Source organism: Rousettus aegyptiacus, unplaced genomic scaffold (assembly GCF_014176215.1).
Source record: "Rousettus aegyptiacus isolate mRouAeg1 unplaced genomic scaffold, mRouAeg1.p scaffold_m13_p_3, whole genome shotgun sequence".
NCBI classification, from domain to species: Eukaryota; Metazoa; Chordata; class Mammalia; order Chiroptera; family Pteropodidae; genus Rousettus; species Rousettus aegyptiacus.
This window is the reverse complement of record NW_023416306.1, coordinates 35526928-35542230: the sequence shown is the minus strand read 5'-3', so window position 1 is coordinate 35542230 and position 15303 is coordinate 35526928.

The following is a 15303-nucleotide window of genomic DNA, read 5'->3' as shown; positions in this document are numbered from 1 at the left end:
GGATAATTCTCAATGCATCTAGGGAAAAAGTAATGCTAATAGGTTAAATATATATAACAATGTAACATTTTGTCTTTTAAAAATTATCTCAAGTAATCATTTTAAGAACTCAATAAAAGTAAGTAGCATAGTTATTATTACCATTTTACAGTTGAAGAAAATAAGGTACGGAGACATCAAATGATAAGCTCGAGGTTACAGACTACAGTAAGGGCAAAATTGGGATAAAGCCCCAGAAGCTCACCTTGGTCTAGTGGCTTTTTCCCCTCCCTATACCATTCATCTTTCCCAAACTATGTATCACCATCCCAATGCCCTCTCTCACATCTACCGCGAATAAACAAAAAATAATATCTCCAGTTTCTAAGATTGTTCAGAATATTTTATTTAGTTGTTCAATGAGTGACCTAGTGCCTCTTTACAATAACTAGACAATGACAACAAAGTTTACTTTTACATAGAAATATTTTGTGAGTAAATAATACATAACCGAGAAGAATCTTTAATTCAGCCTAAACTCTCTAAGACTTGAGAGACAAAATGGATGAAAATTACTCCACAGTACCTGCAACCATTTTCTTTGATCATAGAATCCACTTGGGATCAAAGAGCAGATGCCTGTGGATTCAAAAAATAGCCCAAAATTGTAATGATCAAAAAAAGTATCCAAAAAGTAAAACCTAACTATTAATCTATTATATTTATTAGCCTCTCGGTTAACATGTCCGAAGGCTAATGCCACAGTTACTCAAAGCCAGCACACAATATTTTAATTTACATTTCTAGGTAAAACAGAAAAATCATATTTAAAACACTATGTCCACTTTAACCTTCAATTTCTTCTCATAAGTAGGTTCTTCAGAGTCATTATGTCATCTGATGTGAGTCCAGGGCCTCTGAAAGAAAAGCCCATAGCAAGGGGAGAGAAGCTGTGAAGAAATCTGTAATGACTATGTAAGCAGGTCTTAATGACTATTTTTTGGCCTAATTTACAAAGTCTTCTTCCTACACTTTAAAATTCAGATGTTTCAGACACAAAATTATAATAATGCTACAACCAAATCATGGATACAAGTTCAAATGCTATGCAATTGCTTCATCACCCCTAGGAGATGTTCTGATTAAAATGAGTCACATTGACCTTGGATAACACGGCCTAAGGAGCAATTTTTTCTCAAGGGACTTAATTAAATGCAATTAGACCAGTGAGAGTACATTTAACAAGGCCCCTTGTGATACCTATGTTTCTAATTTATTTTTCCAGCAACTTTCGCTAATGACTTGATTCACTCAACATCCATCAGTGGATAATGATTGGATGCTCACTACTACAAGGTGATGGTCGGATACTTGGATCCCATGATTCAGGAATTAGAGAGAAAAGAGACACATGACAAGTTAAATAGTCACTCAAGAATGTGTGTGTTTATGGGCCAAATGAGTAGTCGGAGAAAGGACAAAATAGAGTCAGAGGAAGAGGAGCTCACTGTGGGTCTGAAACAGACACAGATAACCTCAGTGACAACTTAGACTACTTGGAGAATGTGAATGAGGACAGAATGATACTTCTGAATAATGGAATTCTAAGTTGAAAAGGACTTTAGGATTCATCTTATCTCACAATCTTATTTTACAGTGCGTATTCTGGAGCTCTTAATGGGTTATCTGAGCAATATGAACAAGCTGAGTGGCACAGATGGATGCGTGAGGTGTATTTTGGGGATGGCACGTTGACCAGTTTATTAAGGTAAATAGTACAGGTAAATATTGATTGAAAAGATAGGTTTGGGCCTATTTATAAAATGTCATGTTTGGAGTTTGGAATTTATTTTGTCAACAAAAGTCATGTAGACAGGTACTTGATTTGTGAGGCCTTACTAGTGGTGTTATCCAGAAGCTTAATCTAATAATTGTGTCCCAGATGTATGGAAAATAGTTGGGACTGACATAGGCTTGGACTAGGCCAATGTTAATTAAAATAAGAGGCTCAGATGGAAACCATGACCTCTAGAAATAATATGAGAAGCCTTTTTATTATGCAAGTAATTCTGGACAAGAGAGGAGCAATATCAAATATGACTCTTAGGTTTAAAGCAAGAATGTCAGGAGACGGCAGGCAGTGGAGGCTGCCAGCAATAAGAGCCATTATTGAAAGCAGGAGAGTGAAGGACACACTGAGAGGAAAAGAAGTGGTCCAGGACGGGAGAATTCTGGGAAAGTCCAGGAGCTCATAGTCAGGAATGAGCTAGGGTCCAGACAAATAGTGTAGGCCCGAGTTGAACTGGGCACTTCAGCTTTGAGTAAATCTGTGGCTTGGAACCAGCATCCTGCTGGAGGGTTCAAACACTGAGGGGAAAAGTATAGCTTGCCCAGACCAATGGTGGAAAATTTAGAATGGATTCGAAGATCATAACCCAGACGTGCAGACTAGACAACAGCAAATGAGAAACAAAGCGAGTATTCAGGCAAGAGGTCACAGGCAGATGTGAAAGCACAGCATTAAGGAACCATTGATACTGCCAAAGGGAGCACCCCAAAGGTAGACAAAGTGCCTTCTGAGGGATCTGAAAATCTGGGAGAGACTAATAAAAGAAAAAAAAAAAGGAAGAAACAAGTGGAAATAAAATTTTAAAGCACACATAGAAGTAATCAGCACAGGAAAAAAAAATAACGGAACACTGTAGAATTCCTAATGCAATAGCATATGTGTGTATTTAATTAATTAGAATTGTTTTTATTTTTAATTTTATGGGTGCAGGGAATATGTATAGAAATAGAACATGAAGTTGTCAGCGAAGCTAACTATACTTATCTGGTTCTGCTGAATACTTAGGAAACCTTCTCTCCAACAAGGAAGTTGCTGAGATATTTCATTCTATGTTAGTAAGAGACTATCTTACTCCAGAACTGCAGGCAGAAGTAGTCATGCACACTCCTGCTTACAGAGAGCAGAATGGAGAAGGAATTCACCAAGATCTAATTTAGTTGTTTAAAAAAGAAAGAAAGACGAGGAGGAGGAGGAGGAGGAGGAGGAGGAGGAGGAGGAGGAGGAGGAGGAGGAGGAGGAGGAGGAGGAAGAGAAGGTGGAGGAGAAGGAGAAGGAGAAGAAGAAAGAGGGAGAAGAAGAGGCAGAAGAAGAGGGAGAAGAAAAAGAAGAGGGAGAGGAAGAAGAACAACAACAAATAGAAAAAGAAAAAGAAAGAAAACTGAAGGGGGAACTATCAGCAGATAGAGTTGGTTTCCAGGAGGAATAATGAGTTTGCATTTTGTTGTGTTAATGTGGAACTGACAGCAGGAACGCTGGAGGAAATTTTCTACTGACCAGCTAAAGGAGAATAGCTGGAAATGTAGATTTTGGAGTCACACATAAATTGAAGGTGAGTAGGGAGGCATTGTTGCTTCTCGGCAGTAGTCACATTAACTGTTATTTACCTGAAATCGTTTCTATTACCTCCATTTTGAAGGTGCTGACTCATTTTACACAAACAAGAGCATGACTGGCTATGGTAGATTTTGGGTTAGAGCATAATTAGATGGACAGCTCTGGAGGTTTGTGAATTATGAACACATCCGGGGGTGCAACATGGATTTAAATAAAGGCCTGCTGCAAAAAAGGTGGTAGGCAAGGCCAGAACCTAGTGCTGGCTGGTAGTCGGCAACCCCTGGGTATATGCCTAATAATGCAGGAATTATAGCTTCATCAGTCACTTGAGTTAAGAATGACTCACATCAGCCTTTGAAAAGTCAGGAGATGGGCTGAAAAGATTCTCTCTTGAGGTTTCAATTATTTTTTTGGTTGCTGTCACAGCATCCTTATCCTGGCCTTTCACATGGTATCCTGCAACTTCTATCCCTATTCCAGCCTCAACTGCAGAGCCAAAATAAAACTAAAAATAAGATCAAACAAAAAAAAAATTCGTGGTGAAAACTGCTTTTGCATAAAGGTTTTTCTTATTTATATGCATCAGTTTATAAAACTTTTGAATTTAGAATACAGAAGCTGAACTCTTCAGGTACTCATTTTTTCACTGAGCCAGTTTTCATGTCATTAACCACGTGTGAACGATGGGGTAGGTATGGCACCATAAATGCAGAGACAAGTCTGGGTCCATTGGCTTGGTTATAGCAAGGATGAGTGTGTTCCATGCCAGCTCTGTTGAAACGCATCCAATTTTGGAATGACAATTTAATATAAGCAGCCAACATGGACTTGGTCCAACCTCAAATGTCCTACTAAAACTGTGTGATGGCTCATAAAGATACCTCTGTCTCTAGGAATTTTATGGACTAAAGCAGTGTGTTGAAGTAATAAATAGCACCCCCAATACCTCCATTAAGAGCTATATCTATATTGCTTTGGACCACCATGCAGCAAAGAGAAATGGTGAAATGGCCAGCAGAGGGGAATTAAGTATGATGTCTGTATTCTTCTCCTATTGATTCTGCATATAAGTTCTTTTTTTTTTATCTTCAAAATGGAAAGAAAAATGTCTAATAACCCAATGAAAGAATATTATGGTGCTCAATTGTTTTGAGAAGGCATTTTGCATTGTGTCATTAATGACACAGTAACAATTGATGATCCCCAACATGTTTCTTTCAGAATTTACTGCCATGCTCACATACTTCCTAAACATTAATTATTGCATTGCTGAAATATTGTAAATGCAAATAATGAAAATTATATGGCACACTAGGTTTTCTTTTAGAACTAGTTTCTAGGGAACTCAGAGCTGACTTCCTTATCCCAAGCATTAGATACAATGCTCTTCTGCCTCCTTTATCTACATTTGTCCTATTTTTAAAAATTCTATTATGAGTATAGTTTGGCAAGTTTTTAAGCTCTTAATATTGGGGGGATTTATATGGGAGTATAAAATTAAAGAAAATCGAAAATATGATCAGTTCTTCATTACTCATGCTTTGCATGTGCATCATAATTTGAGCTATTTTTCCAATGTAGCCTGGCTTTGATGAGTCGGTAGCATTAATGCTCAGTGTTTTGTCTTGCTGCTGAGCTTACAACGGTATCTTGTTCCTATTTATTACACTCCAAACTAGAAGCGGGGGTGGTGGGGGGACTTAAGATGGAAGGATAAAGAAGGTGAGGTGAAGGAAGAATAAGGGAAGAACCCATAGTTTTGTGAACAAGTGAATGCAAATAAATGTATGTTCAAGTAATTTTTATCAAATACTTTAAAATTCTTTTGCTCTCTGAAATCTGATATACCTCCTCACTATTAGCATTAATTAGTAAGAGGCTATTATAATGGCAGTACCTTATGGGGTCACAGAAAAAATGAGTACATATAAAATGTTGATCATATGGAAGATCCACTGAGGCAAATATCAGAATTATCCTGTTGGTAATTAAAGGTATTTTTACTCAGTATTTGGTCTTAGATGATGACTTTTACTCCTATTCAAATAGGTTAGGTCTTTGCAATTTGGGGACCAATATAATGTGTTTTAAAGTATCTCAATATATCATCAACTATGATATTTAGAACTACTAATGAATTATGGGATACCTAATGAAATGAATTTCCGGATTGGGCTTGAACTAGTGATTTGGGATGGAAACTTCTCAAAAACAATTTTGAATGTATATATTCAAAGAGAGGGGGGAAATCGCCAAAATGTGCTGATTCCTCTAGATGCCTAAGTATTAAAATTTTATTTATATTCTCAGTGAGATGAAGAACCTATATTCTTCTGCTGAAATTTAAAAGTAGACATATATGTGTTGGGTTGTTTAGTGAGATCTCTTACATAGAACAGAGAAGATGATAGTCAAACTAATTTATATATTAAAATACATTACACTAAGGAATAACAAGTAATCCACATCCTTAACATAATAGCAATTTTCATTTGTTGTGACTGATAGGAGAAATCCAATAAGAAAGAACTGATAGAATATTCATGTGTATGACAATAGTTGCTTTTCTTCTTCATTTAGTTTCATAATTATTGCATTGCTGAAACACTGTAATTCCTCCTGAGGTCTAACACCCACTGAATCTTTGTGGGGCTGTAGGATCTCTTCATTTTGATTGAATTAACCCTTCAAAGTCATCAAATAAGAAGGCCCACTTTCCATTAATTGGCCATTTTATTGACTAAACTGATTTATTTAAGCATTTGTTTCAGGGTCACTTAAAAAAGTATAGCTGAGTTATTCATAATCTTTAAATTTAACAGCTCTCATTGAAATCTAACGCTTGAAAACAAAAACGTTCATCTCTAAGGAGCTTAGGAAACTATACAAAGCCAATTAACTTTTTTCTTTCATTTTTTATTTACTTATTCAACAGATACTTTTTGAATGCTTACTGAGCTTACAACTATGTACTTACAAATACAAACCAGTCAACTCTATTAGCACTTTTATCCCTCAAGCTTATGGCTAGGGACTGGTGGCTAGCTAGCATGTAACCAAACCTCAGTGCAAGGTGAAGAGGGGCCAGGGGAAGACATGAGGAAGTTACCTAACCCATAATGGGATAAGGGTAGAGGCAGAGAACAGATGAGGGTTTCCAGAAGAAATGACCAAAACAGCTGGAAGGCGATGGGAAAAGACGAATGCAACAAATACAGGACCTATTTTCCATAGTATCAAAACAAAACTAAACAAAACAAAAGGAAAAATAGTAAAAGGAAAACATGAATGTGTAAATTTATGATTTCTATGGTGAGAATTTGAGAGAATTCTCATCTAATAATTTCTGTGTGTGTGTGTGTGTGTGTGTGTGTGTGTGTGTGTGTGTGTGCGCGCGCGCACTCTAACGCATGTGAAGCAGGAAACAGGTACAATCACATCCTAAGAGTGGGAAAGAGAAATCAGGTGGGAAAATACTGGTAGGGTGGATAAGGCATATTTTAAATAGTTGCTAGAAGGAACCAGAGAGAGAGAACACCTTAGGAAAATATAATAAGATTGACAGGAGCACTGAGAGACCATTTAAGACTAGAGATCACAACCTTTTAGAGACATCATTTCCCATAGTTCTGTGATGTCGAACAGCAGTACTCCACCGCCCAGGTGTAGATACAGAGGAAATGGAGACATGGATGACTGCGGGTGAAGGTTTTGTTAGGCTAGAGTGTTAAAATAATCACAGGTGAAGGGTGAGTTCAGAGATATAAACCATGCTATCTCAACTGAATAAGAAAAGCAGTGAAGTCTAGGTGTGTCTGGTAAAGAGGTTCAAGGTATTATGAGTCTCAGAAGGGTCAAAGATCAAATCTAAAGAGTGACTCAAGAAGAGGGCTGAAAGATAAGAATTGGTGGGGGGAAAACATGTGAATTTATATGTGGTAGGAGAGCAATTCTTGATGATAATACAATGGAGTGTGTCTAAGGGAACAGACGGCTGAAGTGAAGTAGAGGTAAAGGTCTCTGGAGGACAGACCCTCCTGGGTATCAGGAAAGACATCCTTGCAGGTGTGGAAGTTGCATAGGTGGATGTTAGGATGTGAGGCATGATGGAAGAATACACCCCCTGTGTTAAGCTCACTAAGGCACTGATGACAGGATAGGATGCCTCTCAAAGAAGCAGGGGGGTTAAAAATGCTGGACGAATTATAGAATAGGGAACCAGATGGATGAACACAAACCTCACCTCCCTGCCCAAACTGGGAAAATGAGCAGCTTTTCCTAGAGAAGGTATTGAAACTCACTGTCTTCAGGAAAGTGTCTCTAGGAAGAAAGGTGAAGAGCTGAGAATTTAGACATGAAGAAGTACCATGACTAGCCCAGAGTCACCAAACAAGACACTATCAAGGTTTTGACCATATTCTTTGGTACTTAAGATTCTGGTATTTGACAGGGGCTTTCTACTACAAGTACCTTCACCTCTTTGCCAAGGGTTTTCTTTGATGCAGGAAGGTGCTCTCTCCACCCTTACAAAGGGCAAATGGAAGGTGTCATGGGTGGAGGACTTACACCCCCAAGATCAACCCTTAACAAATGATGGAAGGAGATGGATACATGCCCTAGGTTCCTTTGTGCCCAGATGGGACAGCTCTGAGGTCTGTTCTGCACAGTGTCCCAAAGTCCCCAGAGGGACTGAGTACAGGTGCCACACTGGCTCATTAGTGCACACGCATCGGTTTCCTTCCCTTGGCTTGTCTCACATCTCCATTCTCTTAGCTTCCTGGAATTAGAGTTGCCAGATGAAACACAGGATGCCCAACTACATTTAAATTTCACATAAACAATAACTGGGGTTTTTTTTAGTGTAAGTCTGTCCCAAATATTACCTGGAACATAACTTATACTAGAACATTTTTTTAAATTATTTGGAATTAAAATGTAGCTGGACTCCTGTATTTTTACAATAATCCTCTTTATCCATGGTTTTGCTTTCCACAGTTTCGGTTATCCATGATTAATGATGGTTCAAAAATATTAAATGAAAAATTCCAGAAATAAACAATTTATGTTTTAAATTGCACACCATTCTCAGCAGCATGATGCGATCTTGCCTGACTATGAATCCACGAATAATCTTTTTGTCCACTGTCTCCACACTGTATACCTTACTCTTCCCTTAGTCACTTAGTAGCCATCTTGGTTATCAGATCGACTGCCATGGAATCACAGTGCTTGTGTTCAAGTGACCCTTATTTTCCTTATTAATGGCCCTAAAGTGCAAGAGTAGTCATCTGGCAATTCGGATTTGCCAAAGAGAAGCCACAAAGTGCTTCCTTTAAGTAAAAAGATGCAAGTTCTCTACTTAATAAAGAGAAGGGAAAAAATCACATGATGAGGTTGCTAAGGTCTACAGTAAGAATGAATCTTCTATCTGTGAAATTGTGAAGAATAAAAAAGAAATTTATGCTAGTTTTGCTGTTGCACCTCAAAATGCAAAAATTATGGCCATGGTGCATAATAAATGCTTAGTTAAGGTGGAAAAGGCATTAAATTTGTGGGCGGAAGACATAAATGCAAAATGTTGCAACATGTTTCCCCAGAAATGTTGAGCTTATACAAAAACTTCAGCAAGGGATTCCTTAAAATGAATGTCACTGAGCCATTTACTGGAAGTAGGGAATGGTACACAGATATTGGAATAGGTTTGAACTAAAAAATATAAAAATTATTTGAGAGAGAGAGAGAGATCACATTCACCTAACTTTTATTATAGTATATTGTTATAATGGTTCTTTCATTTTTAGTTATTGTTGTTAATCTTTTACTTTATCATAGGTACATATGCATAGAAAAAATATAATGCATATAGGGCATGGTAGTACCTGCAGTTTCAGGAATTCACTGGGGGTCTTGGAAAGTATCCTCTGAGGATAAGGGGGACTACTGTATTTGCTAGATCTGGCAACCCTATCTGGGATTGCTTTCCAAAAAATCTACTTGTATTCATATCTGTGCCTCAAGGTCTGCTTCTAATGGAGCCCAAATAATGATAGTCAACAACTATCTTGGAAGGATAAACATTGAAGGAATGAACATACTTCAGCAGCAACATCCTGCTACAAATCAGATTGCAATGATAAAGGGCTGTTACTCTAATGCCAGCTATAAAGTTATCAGGAAAAGGCCACAAACCAACCTCAGCACATTTAGCCTGATTTGTAGAAGCAGACACCTCATCAGAAAAGCACCTGTTATCCAGTCACCTTTATTAAACTCAATGCCAAGTATCATTAGTACAGCAGTGCTGTGATGATGTTCTAGTCAGTCAATCATCAAATGTCCTAAATGTCTATCACTGGAGAACAGCCTCTGTTTTAATAAAATAACATAACTAAATAGGAAAATGGGTTGTATGCATTTCTGCTGCTCTCCTTGACCCACCACTTCCTAGCAATAAGCTAGGCTTGATTGCATCAACATAAGGGAATTTCAGATGCATTATTATTGATGAACTTTCAAACTGAGGCTTGTTTGTTAATAATTTAATTAAAACCTCAAGTGTTTACTTGTTTCTGTTCCTCCTGAGAGATCCCTCTGCAAATTCTGGGTAGGAACTAATTCACCCGTCCACCCCATTAACACCGCCAACATTTTCCAACAAGCTGATATTTACTAAGCCCTGATTCCTTATTTCCAGGAAAGCCTCCAAGCCTTGATGGAGGTGTGGTTTCATTTCTCAGCACTATAAAAATAAGCCTTTCAGAGTATCTGCATCTCCCCAACATGTCTGGAGATTTCTTTGTCTTAAATTTCAATAGCAGAAGTTCAGTTTGTTTATTACTTTTGTTCACGTGCCGTGAATACAAATCATTTGTCCTAATGGGAGGTTGTGTGCAATTCAGATAGAAAATTTGTTCAAGTATTGAAGAAAAGTGCTGGTTTGTGAATATGTGGTAACTTCTCTGGATATTTTAAATGATGTCCCATCAGTGCTATCTACTTTGGACATTCACATTATTATTATTTCAATATCATACTGGGCTCTTTCATCTCAGCAATAAATAGCGCCAATCTGTGGCAGTATCAGCAAACCTAAGGGCTGCCAACAGCATTTGAGTCACTGGGGAATGCAGTGAAGTTCACTCTAAAGAAAATTATTCTGACTTTTCCATGCATTCCACAGACTTCTTTTTGATTTCCACATCGAGCCTCTTGACTTCAAAGTGTCCTTTCAGGATCACTCAGAGAGCCAGAGACCCATTGTGTCCTGATTCCTTGACTTTGCTTCATGCTCGGCACTTGTTTGAAATCTGCGGGGTGCTGTGTAGAAGAAGCTCAATAGACAGAAGAGAGAGATAAGTGTCTGGTCTCAAACCTTTCTGGAATGATTATAAAACCAAGTAGAGACTGGGGAACTGGGTATCATCTTGCCAATGAGTCATCTTCTGAAAAAGAGTACTCAAATCCAGTATGGCAGGAGAATTACTACAAAGGGAAGCTCTTTATATAGGATGATCGTCTCTCTCTCCCCTGCCTGTGTAAGCTTCACTATTTTAAAATCTCAGGAAATTGACCCTATACCAGTGTAAAGGAAAATAATCTTCTGATTTGCATATTATTAAATGGCTTGAGAGAGATCAAGGTAGATGATGATAGCTATCAGCAGTTGCTTTCATCACACACTCCTGATTGTAGTTCAGGATTTCCCCTATGGAATGGATGAATGGCAGAAACTCTGCCCAGAAGAACTCTAAGGGTTTCAAAAAGAAGCATAGAATTGCACTGAGCTTCCTCCTATCTGCTTCTTTCCGAGGTCAGCATTGTTCTAATAATAAGGACCAGATGGTTTTGCTATTAATGTGCAACTCAGGCTAACACATAACTTCATGAGGCCAGTCTGAACAACCAGAGTCCTGCTGTCCCTTTCTTTTCCTTAGTCCATGTGGTTTATCCTATAATATCTTTGACCATGACACAGCAACACAGGTTGATCACATGAGGGGGCCAGAGTGACAAGGCACCCCTTGCATCTCGCCCATTACAGAGGACTCACCGCACAGTCAGCTGTCTCCAATTTAGCTTTGTAATTAATTTTTCTTAACCGTTAAACACATTCTGAGCAATTTTTATGTCATTTAGTGTCTAGACTATGCTTAGATGACATAGGATCAAATGGTTGAAACGTGCAAAAATTCATACAAAGGAGGAGTTTTTCATTCCGTGGGATAAACTACTTGGTTGTTTCACAGAATTCAACAGCCAATTTTTAAATTTACTTTTCCTTTATCACTTGAACCTAGCTAGGCATACCAATGTTTGCCAAGAAGAAAGCTTTCTCATGATACAGATATCTTCGGACCATGGCATCCTTTATGTTGTCTCACCTTATAAAGAGTTTGGAATGACCTAAGTTGAAAAGGAAGAATTTATAAACATTTCCCCCAAATCTTTCTGGACCCCACTTGCCACTGTTTACAGAGTGTTCCTCGGAGTGTGCTGGAAGCTTGTTGCTGCACAGTTTTTTCCAAAGACCCTGGGCAAGGGCCACATCATATTAATCTAGGGAAGGACTCTTTTGAGCAAGCCCCAGATAAAGTTAGTGATTTACAAAAGCTTTTATCAGTCTCCTGATGGCTTTTGCAGAGTGGAGCACTACATGACCCGTGTGATTTGTTTTCATTCACAAAGGTGCAGAGGCTTTGAATTTAAAAATGGAACGTTTTCTTCTCGTGCCAAATGTAAACAATTTAACATCCATTTCCCATCCAGCCATTTTACCAGTTCAAAAGAGTTTATATGAATCTTATCTGTATTATATTTCCTGCTGATTGGCAGTGCCTCCTACTTCAGCTGGGAAGCCAAAAATGTGCTGGCTCAGATTCGAACAGGAAAGGAATAACAAAGAAAACTGGGAAATAAATGTAATGAGTGGTTACGGGGTGCTGAAAACTATACTTATCGTTTCTTATTCTCACAGAGTTGGTGCTGCCATATTGATTTATGCCTGGAAAGTCTTTTGTGAAAACACACAACAAAAGCTTCAGATTATTTTGTCAACAAGAAAACACAGTTTACATTATCTTCAAAGTCCCCATCTATTCCTGAGTTGAGCAGTTCCATATTCCTTGCTTGCTGAGATCTCTCTGAGCCCTGGAGTAGATTTGCATCAGATACAATAATTTACTATAAAAGATAAAAGCCCCCAGAATGTCGCAAAGCTGGTGGAATAATTCCATGGGGACCATGAGGAATCCAGAGAACGAAAAAGTATTGTGGCTCTTCCAGGCCAACTTAGAGTCAGTTTACTGAGCCCTTGAGAACCACTTTTTTCCCCTTCCAGAATGTAAAAGACACTTATTTGGCCTATTGTTTGAAGGCCTTAAGTCTCCTTCTCATATTTAAAGTCTGAAGGATTGAAAAGGAGAGGAGGGAAAGAACAAAAACAGCCGTCTAGACATTTCCTAGTGGAGTATCACGTTTATAAACCATTTTCCTTGCCTTGTCCTAATAATGTATTTTGAACTGAAATAAAATGCTAGATCATAAACTTGAGCCCTATCATAAAGAGGAGAGGCAAGAGTCATGGTTTTCTTTCAGAAATCGATTAAATTTTTCTTCAAGTTTACATTAATTTTGATTAATTTCTATTAGAGACCTTCCTCTAGCTGCCCTTTCCAGAAATGTTCTCATTCGCTCTTGACTTCCTATCCCCACATTCCCCTAACTTCCCAACCTACACTCCAACCCCAGTTTCCACTCCACTCTCAAGCTTCAATTTAATTAGACTTGCCAAGTATGTGGGGAGTGTGCTATTTTTTTCAATAAATACCCTGACTTTCCTGTCAATTGACTATCACCATCATCTAACAGTTGGATGCTTATATTAAAGATAAGACATAATGTAAGGTAACTTTAGTATGGATTAAAGAGGAATAGGTATAGATGTGGTTTCTGAGACTCTCTAGGCAAGATGAATGCAGTAGAAGGAGCATTATAGGAATCCCAGGTCCCAATCCTTGGGTAAGGCATGGAACCTCTCTGAGCCTCCATTTTACTCATCAATATAATAAGGTCATGGAGCCTGAAAACCTGGAAAGTCCCTGATTCTTGAAAGGTTTTTTAAGATTTTTAAGTTTTGTGTTTCTAGGAAGCTGACTACATCCCTGAAAATTTTTTCCTGTCATTAGATGCCCTTGCTATGAGGACCATAAAGTGTTTTACTCAGAATACACATGTACTGATTTTCATATTACTATCTTAAATTTGTTGAGTTCATTAAGTGTTCACCCATCAGCTAACACATCAGGGCCTTCGGTGACAGCATTAGCATTAGCTGCCAAGTGTGGTACAGTGACTTTCTGAAGAGCAAATGGAATGGTGCATATTATGGCAAAATAACAGGTAAACTAAAACTCACCAACCAGAAATTGTAATAGACATTTGACAGAAGTTCTTTTCTTTAAACCATGATACATGCCTTCTCTTTTTTTGTCCATACAAAAAAAAAAAAAACCCACTAATTTCTTGTCCTTGTATTTACATATGGTTTTCATTTGAAAGGTCATCAATTATTTGAATAGTGATAACAAGATATTTTATTAAAAAGTAATCTCCAAATATTGAGCAACTCTAGAAATGGAATACTTTCATTAAATTCATGTGCAATATATGTAGTTAAAATTGAAGGAGAAAGCACACCGTTTCCCCAGCTTCAAAAACCCAGTCTCAGGTAGAACACTTTCAGATAAGATTATGTTTTAGGAAGGTACCAGTTTATTTAAATAATATACCTAAATAGGCACATTTTGCTTGTTATCATGATACTAGTCCTAGAGCAGTACTGCCTGGCTCAAATTAGATGTTCAAAGAATACCTGTGAAAGCAATGAATGGATAAATGAATAAATTGCCTTTATATTAATATATTTTACAATGGTAACTGAATAATGGGTAGTGGTTATTGTGGAGCGTACTTCACCAAAAATGTAGAAATATATCAATGGGTCTCATGTGCTATCTTTTTTTAACCTGTTTATTTTCTTTTCCTAGGGCAAACCATCAGCCATATTAGGTACATAAACTATTTAGGCATTTTTGAGATTTGAAACTATGCAGAGCTCTGTCCTAAAGTGCAGCTATTAGATAATCTGATACCTTATTCAAATCTGATGGAGACAGCTTTTAGCTTCTTTTATGACAGTCATTGGCTGCACCAGTGCTGTAGAGCTAATTACTCAGTACCTCCTAATATAACTGAGAGAGTGGGGGTTGTACAATCTCCAGGTTCCCTCATGGTGTTAATATCCTACGATTCTGTGAAAGCAGCAACTGTGCTCACAGAATGGGCTTTGTTCACAGTAATATGCAGTGGACAAAGACGAAAGAATTTAGCAGTGATTATCTTTAAGTCATGTGGCTACTGGATATTTTTAACTTATGATTTGAACTTTTCTGTATAGGAACATTTTTATGATGAACATACAAGATTTTATAATCATATGAAACAATATAAAGTTCTTTTCATTTTGAGAAAAAACTCTCGGTCTAGAAAAAAAAAATAAAAGGTTACAAGAACAATGAAATGCTAGTTTTCATATCCAGGTCTAGAGACATGTTTTTTAGATTTTAGCCCACAAATTTCTGGACCCCTATCCCTGAGATTCTGATTCAGTAACTCTGGATGGTGCCTGAGAATTTGCACTTCAACAAACTCCAGGATCACACTTTGAGGAACCTGGGTCTAACAGTAAAACATCATATAGATACCAAGCCTACCAAAAATTATTCCTTATCTCTGACTATCACAGTTTTGAGGAAAAATTTTTGCATCAAACTCTGAAAAGCGTCTAGGGCTAAAAAATTGTCAAAAGGCATAGCTCCACTGGAAAAATATGGTTCCACCCCAGATGGGACTTAAATGAAACT